This window comes from Primulina tabacum, chromosome 5, assembly GCF_025594145.1.
Source record: "Primulina tabacum isolate GXHZ01 chromosome 5, ASM2559414v2, whole genome shotgun sequence".
NCBI classification, from domain to species: domain Eukaryota; kingdom Viridiplantae; phylum Streptophyta; class Magnoliopsida; order Lamiales; family Gesneriaceae; genus Primulina; species Primulina tabacum.
In genome coordinates, this window is record NC_134554.1 from 32,456,591 (window position 1) to 32,469,768 (window position 13,178).

A 13,178-nucleotide genomic window follows, 5' to 3' on the forward strand; every position below is an offset into this window, starting at 1 on the left:
TTGTCAGAATAGGCATAGTCTTGGCAGATACTCCAAGACACCGGACGTTTGGTCATATCGATGTGATTATGAATAAACACTCTTAACTTTTCGAATCTTTTTGAAAGTTGAGTTCAGATTACTGATAAACTGATACTTAGAATCCTGTCGGTCAATATCACTCAGTTAACAATAAAGTGCGGAATAAAACTGACTGATAGATAGAATAAAAACTGAAATAAGAACAAAAGATTTTATGGATGTTCGGAGATTTCAAACACTCCTACGTCACCACTTCTATCACAAGGATATGATATTCAATAAAAGAATTTGATCGATACAAAGTTTGTACAGACACACTTAAGTTTAGACTTAACACTGCCAAGACTGAAACTATTAGTTTACAAAATGCTTCACAGTATACAACTGAAATTAGCACAACTGATTTTTTACAAGATCGAGTTTTACAACGATAACGCTGTGCTTTAAAGCTCGAAAGAGTTGTAACGTACCTTACTTTTAATCTACTTAAAAATTTGCGGAAAAATAAAAATTTTCTTAATCAAATAGAAACCTTCAAATTGCATAACAATAAACTGATCATTCAAAATATTTGCAACGAAAAGATCACAAATAAAGTTTGCTAAAAACACTTGTTTAAATATCGTAAACAATAACGTGAAATCAGAGTATTTGAAACATTGCATAATTTATTAAAAACATGGACGGTCCTCGGGTTTAGCCTCCTGCTCAGTCCAAGTCGTCTCATTGGTCCCCACCCCTCGTCTCCTCAAATTCATCATCACCTGCATCGATCAAGTCTAGTGAGTCTAAAAACTCAACACGTATAAACTGGATATAACAAGTAATACGTAATAAAACCACATACATCTTTAAAGTAGAGCGTACATACTTGAAACTTGAACGTAATAGCATAAACATAGATGTACCATCATCATAAAACTTTTCATAAACATGCTTGCTTCATACATACTTGAACATACATAAACTTCATCATTTTGCGTAGAGATATGTTTCAAAGCAGGTGACCCATACATAAATGCGTCTGGTCAGACTAAACCACAGTATTTGGCTGACAGAGAAAATCCACTGCCACATACATGAGATCCCCGGTCATGCTTTACCGGGTGGATTGGTCTCTGGTCATGCTTTACTGCTTTCCAATCCTGATCTAAACCCAGTCATGCTTAACTGGGGTGGAGAGCTCCTCGGCCACATTCACCGACTTCCAAACCCGTTCATAATTTGGTCACAAGACATTTAACATACCTCAAAAACATAAAATATTTCCTTTTGCACGTCGAACATACTTACATGGCGTTGAGGGATTCGTTGCTGGACATAGTAACATGAGTTCGAATACCTATCTTGCATAACGTAGACGTGACTTGACCTCGTTTAATCATTGTACTAAATCATAACATCAAAAACCAAAACATTCCCTAAAATAAATAATTTTTTTAAAATATTTTTTTAAAAGGACACGGACCCCGTGTAAGGGTCCATGTCGGGGTCCGGGTAGCCTCTGAACTTGCAAACTCGCAAAAATTCACTAACTTATTGATTCCTTCTTCCAATCCAAGCCTAGGGACCATGAACCAACACCTCGAGACTCATCCTAGGATGTTATTACATTGATTCAAACTCAAATAAACACCCCAAAACAACTACGCATCACAAACAATGCAACCCAATCCATGAACTCGACATTTGACACCAAAACACATCCTACCACTTCTAATGCAAACAAGTGCCTATCGACGCGATCCGACACACCAAAAACCATCCCAACATCATACTGCAACATACTTAAAGACAACAGTGAACACCCGTCGATCCCAACGAAGCCTGCAACAATAAAACTTCAAGAACACATCAAGAACGCATTTTTCAGAAAACGCAGGTTTCAGCAGTCCAACGAAAACGATCATAACTCACTCATTTCTTATTCAAATATTTAGAATTTACTGTCAAATCGAAGGTATCAACAAGTTCTATGTTTTAAATGTTGAAAGTGTTTCAAGAAAATCGACCAAAAAGTCGCAGTATTTAAAATGGCACCAAATTTCGAGTTTTCAGATTTAAAATTGTTTCAAAACCGATCCAACAAATTTTTGCTCAAACTTTTTACAACATACATGGATTTTTACGCATAATAAACATAAGAACATATAATATAACAAAATCGATGCAGAAACAAAAGATTATATATGCCTTTTGATATTTAAAGTTACCGGAAACGACGACACCGAAGCAATAAAGGATGAGAGAGAAGATCCGGGATGAACGTGGCGAGATTTTCTTGAAGAAAAGCCAACGAAATCGCTGTGAAAAAATCAGAGAGGAGAGGGGCGGCTGCTGAAGTTCTATGAACCCTAGGTTTTGCTCTCAAAAATTAAAACTAAACAAATGACATATGTGTGTGTGTCTCGTATGTGTAGTGTGTGTAAAAATATGTGTGTGCGTGTGTTTAGTTAAATTAGGGGAATATAATTGGCTTAATTAGTAATTAACAACTAATTAAAAAAGCTAACCCATCTCTAACTCTAATAAAATCTCTTAATTTAAAATAAAATGCACAAGTGTCATATCTTTAAAAGTTTAAAATTATAAAATCACCTAATAATTAAATCAGGCTTTTAAAATGCTAAAAATTAACTAAATATTTTAAAATACCCCAATCCTGACTAAAAATAAAATATCATATTTTAAAATTACCAAAAATCGTCGACGGTCTATTTTCCTCGATCTCGTATTGAATAATCGCCTGAAACATGAAACTCAAGGAAACATTTTAACGTGCATCACATGAACATAAATAATTTAAAATAATACAATTTCATAAAACATGCATCGTTAAAAATCATTTTAAAATTAAATAAATAATTTAATCATTAAATAAGTGCATGGGTTTTACTTGTACTGAATTTGAGCTCTACAAGAGTAGCCTTGATAGCTACGAATATGTGCGATAAGTGTGAGCTTTTAATTTTCGAATGTAAGCAGTAATTTGAGCAGGGTAACAACAAGCTTAATGAAATAGTAGGTTCATTATTTTAAACTGCTTCACTTCTGCTATTTATAGGCTTCCCTTCAACGGTAATGTTAAATGAAATTTGAATCTTTTTATCCGTTGGTTTGCCATGTCAACATTCTTCTGACATTCGTACACTGCAGCTGTATTGCGGCGTTCCCACTATCTGTTGCAGTCTGCTTTTGTACTATTGTCGGTTGAACGTCCTTTTTGTTGATGTATACAGGTGAAGAATCAACTGATAGGTAATAGCCGATAAGCTCACGACTGAAAGTAGCAACTGATCAGTTTCTAACTGACCAGTCAATTGTCTGCGTAGATTCAGTTGAGTTGGTTCAGTTGCCTTCGTTAACTTGCGCATTAATCTTCTGTGGGACCCGGACGCTAATTCATGTCTTAATCCTTATTAATGTCAAATATAACAATTAAGAAAACTGTGACTAAATTTTTTTTCCTTTTTAAATTATAAATGCGTAAACGTAGCAGTAATCTATCTTATATACATGTCAAAATTAAAGTACAATTCAGGTACTACATTTCTCTATTTCAACTAGGTTCAACGACTATACATCCAGCGCTGAATCCTATTCTGCTTCTGGGCCCGGATCTCCACGCTAACTATAATCTCTCATCCTCTTCCTGGTCCTGATCATGTCCCACCTGTTGTCATGCACACATACAAACAAGACAACAGCCGGATAACTCCGGTGAGAATTACATTCCCAGTATAAATCACGTATACATGCATTTCATGTAAAAAGATATAACAGCATGAAACAGATATTCATAACATTATCAAAATCAGAAACATGAATCAATACAAACTCTGAATCACACTCTATGACTCTGACTCGACTCATCCTAATCTAGGGATCCCGATCTGAATAAGAACATACACCCACCTACACTCCCGATCGGGGTGGTGGTACGTTCTCATTCACGGACTTTGGCCCTTTCCGTATCGAATCTCAGCGATAGGAGCTACTCCACTTCCCAACATATCGATACGACCAAACGTCTGGCGTCTTGGCGAATCAGCCACAGACTAGGCACATCCGCCCTGGCATATCTGTCAAACCTATGTGACAATGTGCAATGGCCCAATGACGATTCCATCACTATCGGGCACCTCTATCACGAGATCAATCGTCTACGACTAGGCGCATCACCGCCTATGACTCAATGCATAAATCAGTAGACCAAAGATATCAATCTCATTCAATTGCAAATATCAATGCAATAAGGTATAAAGTATGTGATTTTGAGAAACTCAAGTCAAATCTAACTCGAGTTGTGCAATCTCGCATCAACATCAATTTATACCTTTCGTTTTGTTCTGTCGATCTGACTCTATCAAAGTCTCGGACTTACTGCCTGTCAAATCAATCTAGCAATAACAATATCGAATACACTGTATATCAATGTCTAACTCAATTCAAGACCTGTTCTGATCAATACTCAAATCAAACATAATCTGATCCATATCAACGATATCATGATACAATTTCGAAATACCGGCAATACAATATCAGTATATACAATCAACAACTCCTCTTATCAAAATTTGAATAATATCAATATACCCAGCAATACAGTATAAATCAGATATCAATCCCAACACTTCATAATTGATGACAACACAATACTGATATCAACTCTGTCTAATCACAATCAAATCAACTCTGAAAATTCATAACAATTTCATACAGTATCCGTTCCTCAATCCGGTTTCAATTATACGATGTCTAATATCGCAAGAACATCATATATAAATTATATCTGATTCCCTCAACATCATAATTTCATGACATATCAAAACTTAGTAAAACTTACGTGCAGTTGTAGCCTGCGTCGATAGGAACACAGTACTGAAGTCGGATTATAATCCAGACTGACGGATTTTGCACAATCCAAATATAAAATCAAGAACTTGTAGTTGGCCTCGGTTTCTCGTTTTTCCCTTCTCTTTTTCCATACTAAAGAAAGCTTGTATATATATATATACACATTGTATGAGAAGGCTAGGTGGCTCATTCTTTCAAGTAACACGTCTCGCGCATATGCGCGACCTCAACCTGGCGCATATGCGCGAGACCTACTGGTCTCTGCGATAAGCTTCTCGGCAGCTCGCGCATATGCGCGCCCTCATTCGGCGCATATGCGAGGTCCTTCACCATTATTCACAACTCTCGGGTACCCTCGCGCACATGTGCGGATCCATGTCGCGCATATGTGCGAGGTACCTCAGCCTGCCTCGCGCATATGCGCCCGCCGGGGTCGCGCATATGCGCGAGGTCTTTTCCTCGCACATAATTCCAACTTCTTTCCGGCTTCCCTGGTCTGATCCTTTCCGTCTATAATCACATCAATTTATCCACAAATCATTTCAGATTACGGTAATCAAATCTCGGGCCTTACATTTCTCCCCCCAAGATCTGATTTCGTCCCTGAAATCACAAGCAATCAACTCGTATATCACAGGTAATCATATCAGATACCAAATCAGATACAAGAAGGAGATATACAGAAGTTAAGAAGAAAACTCACCTCAATGAAACAATTCTAGAATCTTTATCTTATCTCAGATTCTGTCTTCCAAATAGCTTCCTTGATGCCCTAACCATTCCCTTGAACTTTCAACAACGGAATAGTCTTCATTCTGAATTATCTTTCTTCTATTGATTCTGATTCCCATCTGGATTAATAATTCAAGAAGTATAATGTCATAATACAACTCGAAGTAACTTTAATAGAATCAATCTCAGAATATTGGCTATACAATATCCGCATATACCATCATAACAAATCAACATCGTCATCTGCCATCAAATCTGTTTAGGCTAAATCAATTAATATTCAATCTCTTATATCAAATACCATCGGTCGTCGTTTGACGTTGGCATATTCAATCTGTTTATTTAGAGCTGTCGTCATACTTTTCTGAATCAGCTTCACTTTTTCAGTCATATTTTTGAACATATCAGGTCCAATCTCAAGTACCTCAGAGATACTATTCTAATAAGGAAGGTAATCTGCACTTCTTGTCGTACAATACTTCAAACGATGTTATTTCAGTACTCGTTTAATAACAGTTGTTGTACGATAATTCTCACAATGACAACAAATCTTGTCAACTAATGCTAAATCAAGCACTACAGCTCTAACTATATCTTCCAGTATCTGAATAGTCCGCTCTGACTATCCCTCACTCTGTGGGTGATATATGAAAGAACCTGCTATACACTCTACCAAATGTGTAAGGCTAACCAAAATCATGGTCTGATATAATCAACTCTTGGCACTCTGTGTAATCTGATCACTTTTCTAACAGAAATCTCAGTAATCTAGTCATATCTGTACGTCTACATGTACGAATAAAACTTGCAGACTTGATCAGTCTGGCACTCCTAACTCAATCAATGCTCAATTTCGGGAGGAATGCGGTAGCTTCATCACGATATCCCTGGAAATGTAATCCCATTTCCCTTCAGGAATCGAGAAGCTATATAACCAATTTCCTGGTTTCTTTCTTTCTGTCTTAATATGTCGGCAATTCAGACATTTCAGTACAAACTCTGCCACATCTGATCTCATCTGTTTCTATCAAAACTGTCCTTTCAGACTATTATACATCTTTCTGCCACCAGAACGAATACTGAATCGACTACTGTACGCTTCAGACAATATCTGTCGTTTCAAATCTGAAATATCTGGCACAACAAGACGATTACTAACATCTAACTCGCTGTCACAAACCTGATACTCGGATCGATGCCCTTCTCTGACTGTCGATATCGAGTTCTGAATATTCTGATCAACTTTCTGAACTGTTTTAACTCTCAAAATTAGCTCTGGTTCGGCTTAAACGGTATTGAGTCTCAACTGTATACAATCTGTATCAAATACTGCTCCAGAAAATAATCATTCTCAAGCAATTCAAAATAACACTCATATACAGTAGCCTGCTAAACTCATGCAACTACAAATTTCTGACACTGAATATCGTTCTCAGCTAACTAATCACGGCTTCACTGTGCTAGGATCAACAGATATATCATTTTTCAGATATAACAAACCCTGAATACAATCTGTCTTATTCAAGATTCACATCTCAACAGTTTCTGTATACCACTTTCCAATTCTCAGAATATTCACTATAATAAAATATTCAACACAATCAGTCATATTCTTCGAATATACCAGAATATCATAGATCAACTAATCAGAGAATCATCAAAATATCCTGAACACAGAGTTTATCAACTCACAACCATAGCTAATACATCCCAAAGAGAAACACTCAATCAGATGTAACTCTCGGCTAGTAAATCTTCTACCTAATTTTTTTTCAAATCCTTCAATTCACTCTCATGTCACTGGCAAATTAGCCAATGATAGACTCAACTTTAGTAAGTCAACTGAATACATAAGGAGTCCCTCTGCTCCTTTCTGAAATGATCGAGTCATAGATAATACGAATATCAAAGGAATTCTAAATATAGAATCCTTACCGTACAATTTTCTTTCTTCGGCCATTTTAGGTCCGAATCGTACCATTTTCCGGAATCAGTCTATGGTAACTCTGTACTTGATCAGTATATCAATATCAATAATGCAGTCATACTCGGACAACACAAGTACAATACAAGCTAACTCAGTCTCATTCTCATCTCACTGTAGTATACGATGTTTCACAGAGTTCACTGATATCAAAACTCTCCCCAAACGGTAAAGAGATAAAATACTACAGCAGACACTGACTCAACAGATAAAGCATACATCAATGCAGTTCATTCAAAAATCATACATAGGATGTACGAGAATCTCTCAATACATACACGGAATAATCATAAAAGAACAGTTACCTGCCACTATATCATCAAGTGCATCCTGGGTCTGTTCCTCGGTCACTGCCACTATTCTGCCTTCCTTCTGGCCCTGGTTGTGTCTGAATAGGGGGTGGTTGGAAAGAGCGAACAACAGATGATGGTCTATCAGTCTGAGTCACTGATCCAGATGATTCTGCTCCGTGGAGTATTCGGGAACCTCTTTGTGGACATACTCTCGCAAAATGTACGGATCGTTTGCAGATACGGCAACTGCCAGTTACTCCTTGGCATTGCTCAGTGGGATGTCTCCCTCCGCAAGTGCTACAATAGACCCCGGTGTAACTCTGACTAGAACCACTAGAACTAGACAAACCGCTTCCTAACTTCTTGAACCGTTTCTTTCGGACTTTCAAATAGTCTTTCTTTCCACCACTGCTCCTACCAGTCTCAAGTCCGAAAGGTGGTTGCTGTGGTCTCGATGCTGGAGGCACAAACGAAGCTCCTTTCTGTCTCATCAGACGGGCTTCAGCTCTCTTGGCTCTACTCAGTGCATCAGCAAAATTATAGTGTCTGCCTGTGTTTACCAATGTCAATATCTCAGGATTCAATCCCTTAACAAACTGATCAGTCACAACTTCATCATTCTCAGCCACGTGAGGAGCAAAACGTAGCAAGGTAGAAAATTGAGCAACATATTCTTCAATGTTTAGCTGACCTTGTTTCTTCAAATTCTGCCGTCTTATTTTCTCCGTACTGCAACTGGGAAAAACCTTCGATAAAATTCCACTTTGAAGATTTCCCACGTAATCACCGTACCACGCTGTTCTAAGGCTTCTTTGGTTGCAATCCACCAGCTCTTTGCGACCTCCAGTAACTGATGCCCAATTCGATGTGAATCTTTGTACGAACGAATAGCAAACACGATTAAAATCAAATCGCGCCCTCAATTCACTGACGAACAAAGAATCTTTGTTGTCTCGATCTTTTGAATCAAGCGTGTGTGTTGTGATTTTCACCTATAAACTATGAAAAGTCTAGCAACAAATAATCACGAGATAAACAACTGAGATTATAACGAACCTTCGAAGAACAAGTCGACGACAATCCGCACAAGCACGATCGACAAACGCCACAAAGTTAAAAACTTTGATAAGTTTGATTTTTTGAATAACAAAGTGAAGTTTTGAAAAGTTTGAGAGAAAACTCTAAACTTTGATAAAATATCAAATAATGAATCTGAAAAGTTCTCCAAAATTTTGTGCAACATATGTTTATATCAAAAGATAACAAAAAAAATCTAGTTGCCATAATAATTAAAACTCTAACTAGGAAACTAGGATTCTTCCCGAAACTGACTCGCGCTCGGGCGGTAGAATATTACCGCTCGATCGCCAAGGCTTCTGTACTACTCGCGCTCGGACAGTAAGTATGGCGCTCGGGCGGTAATATTTGACCGCTCGGGCGCCGATGCTGCTGGACTCAACTTCATCTATCACTTGAATAATGTTCTTGTGACTTCCAAACTAACTTCCATGCATCAAAAACCCTCCAGCACTTTGCACCTTGCTTGTAAGACCTTCTTCATTGCTCATAAGTCCGTGCAACGCTTCCTTGAACTTCTTCAATCGTCCCCTCGTGATTGGTGCCTTTGGCAACTCCAAAGGGTCCCATGCTTTCCTTGGCGCCTGACCATCCGTGTTCGCATCATCCTCCCCTTCTTGAAAAGGATTTGTCCTCAAATCCAGCTCGTTACCTACATCAAACAACGACAAGTCACTAACATTAAAAGTAGAACTCACGTTATACTCACCTGGTAGGTCGAGTTTGTAGGCATTGTCATTGATCCTGTCAAGGACTTGAAATGGTCCATCGCCCCTAGGTAATAGCTTTGAACGTCTCTTCTCGGGGAACCTTTCCTTCCTCAAGTGTAACCACACCCAATCTCCCTTATCAAATACCACCTTCTTCTTTCCCTTGTTGGCTTGCTTGGCATTTTTCTCATTCTTCTTTTCAATATTGGCCTTGACCTTTTCATGCAAACTCCTAACAAATTCAGCTTTCTTTTTGCCATCCATATTTAGCCTTTCACTCACAGGTAAAGACATCAAATCCAACGGAGTCAAAGGATTAAAACCATAAACAATCTCAAATGGCGAATAATGTGTAGTTGAATGCATGCAACGATTATACGCAAACTCAAAAAATGGTAAACAATCTTCCCAATTCTTTAAGTTCTTTTTATGAATAGCACGCAAAAGTGTTCCTAAAGTTCTATTGACAACTTCAGTTTGTCCATCCGTTTGAGGATGACATGTAGTAGAAAACAACAAGTTTGTGCCAAGTTTAGCCCACAACGTCTTCCAAAAGTAACTCAAGAATTTAACATCGCGATCGGAAACAATAGTTCTAGGCATGCCATGCAACCTAACGACTTCTCTAAAGAATAGGTCGCAATGTGAGATGCATCATCAGTTTTGTGACAAGCAATAAAATGTGCCATCTTAGAAAACCTATCCACAACAACAAATATAGAATCCCTCCCCTTCTTTGTCCTAGGCAACCCCAAAACAAAGTCCATAGAAATATCAACCCAAGGTTCACTAAGGACGGGAAGTGGCGTATACAAGCCATGTGGTTGTGTTTTAGATTTAGCTTGCCTACAAGTAATGCATTTATCACAAACACGCTCAACGTCACGTTTCATGTGTGGCCAATAGAAATGTTCATGCAATGCACTTAAAGTTTTAGCCACACCAAAATGTCCCATTAAGCCACCCCCATGTGCCTCCCTCACAAGTAGCTCACGAATGGATGATTTAGGGATGCACAACCTATCTTCTCTAAACAAGAAACCATGATGCAAATAAAATTTATCATGTGGACCATGCATACAAGTTTCAAACAAACTCTTAAAGTCCTCATCTAGCACATACAATTCCTTCACATGCTCAAACCCCAAAACATTTGACTCCAAGGTAGAGATTAGTACGTACCTTCGTGACAGTGCGTCGGCCACTACATTTTCCTTACCTTGCTTGTACTTGATGATGTAGGGGAATGTCTCTATGAACGTCACCCACTTGGCATGCCGCTTGTTCAGCTTTTGTTGCCCCTTAAGGTGCTTTAGGGATTCATGATCCGTATGAATCACAAACTCCTTAGGCCTCAAGTAGTGCTGCCACGCCTCTAGGGTCCTCACAAGTGCGTAGAACTCTTTATCATACGTGGGATAGTTCAGCGCTGCTCCATTGAGCTTCTCACTAAAGTATGCCACCGGCCGCCCTCCTTGCATCAACACTCCACCAATACCTACACCTGAAGCATCACACTCAATTTCAAAAGTATTAGCAAAATCAGGTAAAACAAGTAAAGGAGCATTAATTAATTTTTGCTTGATAATATTAAAGGACTTCTCTTGCTCCTCGCCCCAATGAAATGGAACGTTCTTCTTGATCACTGCCGTCATAGGTGCGGCCAACGTGCTAAAATCTTTTACAAACCTCCTATAGAAGCTTGCAAGACCATGAAAACTTCGGACTTGACCAACAGTAGTAGGCGTTGGCCAATCTCGAATAGCATTTACCTTGTCTTCATCAACTTGTATCCCTTGTGAGCTTACCACAAAACCAAGAAAGACAAGTTTGTTTGTACAAAAATCACACTTCTTTAAGTTAGCATACAATTTTTCAGCCCTTAATGTGATTAGTACAAATCTCAAGTGATTAACATGCTCATCCAAGTCCTTGCTATACACAAGAATATCATCAAAGTAAACAACAACAAACTTCCCTATGTATGCACGCAAGACATGGTTCATTAACCTCATAAAGGTGCTTAGGAGCGTTAGTTAAGCCAAAAGGCATGACCATCCACTCATATAACCCGTATTTGGTTTTAAAAGCAGTTTTCCACTCATCACCTTCTCTCATCCTAATTTGGTGATAACCACTCTTCAAATCAATTTTGCTAAAGATACAAGCACCATGCAATTCATCTAACATATCATCTAGCCTAGGTATGGGATGTCTATACTTAATGGTTATGTTATTGATTGCCCTACAATCTACACACATACGCCATGAGCCATCTTTCTTAGGAACTAATAAAACAGGTACCGCACAATGTGACATGGACTCACGCACAAAACCCCGATCTAACAACTCACTTATCTGCCGTTGAAGCTCCTTCGTCTCCTCCGGATTGCTCCTATAAGCTGGACGATTTGGCAATGCACTCCCGGGCACCAAATCAATTTGGTGTTCAATCCCCCTCAAAGGCGGTAGTCCTTGAGGTAGCTCCTCCGGAAATATATCATCGAATTCCTGCAATAATGAAATAACAATGCTCGGAAGGGAACCGGCTATATCACTTGTGTTAAAGAGGATCTCTTTATAAAGAATCAACACAAGTGGTTCATGTGTGTGCAACAACAAGTGTTTCAACTCACTTTTTTGGGCCATATATGATTTCTTTTTGGCCTCTTTCTTCTCTTTTTCTTTCCTCTCTTTTTCTTCCCTCTCATTTTTCTTTTGTATGGCTACCTCACTCTTTTTATCACTCTTTTTTTCAGCCATCTCATTTTTGTTTTCAAAGGCCATCTAACTTTTTAGTTCACTCTTTTTTTCGGCCTCATCTCTCTTCTTTTTTTTTAAATGGTCCTCCAACACTTGCTTTGGGGACAAATGAAGTAATACAATGGTTTCCTTCTTCAATACAAAGGAGTACTTATTCTTGTATCCATCATGTGCCACCCGCCTATCATATTGCCAAGGTCTACCCAACAAAATATGACATGCATGCATGGGTACCACATCACACAAAACCTCATCCACATACTTCCCAATAGAAAAAGGCAATAGCACTTGTTTTGTTACCTTCAGTTCCGCACAATCATTCAACCATTGAAGCCTATATGGTTGAGGGTGTTTTAGTGTAGGTAAACCCAATTTCTCCACCATTTCAACACTAGCCACATTAGTACAACTCCCCCCATCTATGATTAGGTTGCAAACCCTTTGATTCACAAAACAGCTAGTATGGAACAAGTTCTCTCTTTAGTTAGCCTCCTCCTCCTTGACTTGGGCACTCATGATACGCTTAGTCACTAGTGCTTCACCTATAACCGCCTCATATCCCTCATTAGGATCCTCTAACGCAGGCATCTCATCATCGTCACTCTCACTTTGGGACTCATATTCACCATAGTCATTTAAGATCATCACCCTTTTATTAGGACATTCACTAGAAATATGCCCTAACCCTTGACACCTAAAACATTTAACATCTCTAGATCGAATAGAAGGAGTTTCAGATTT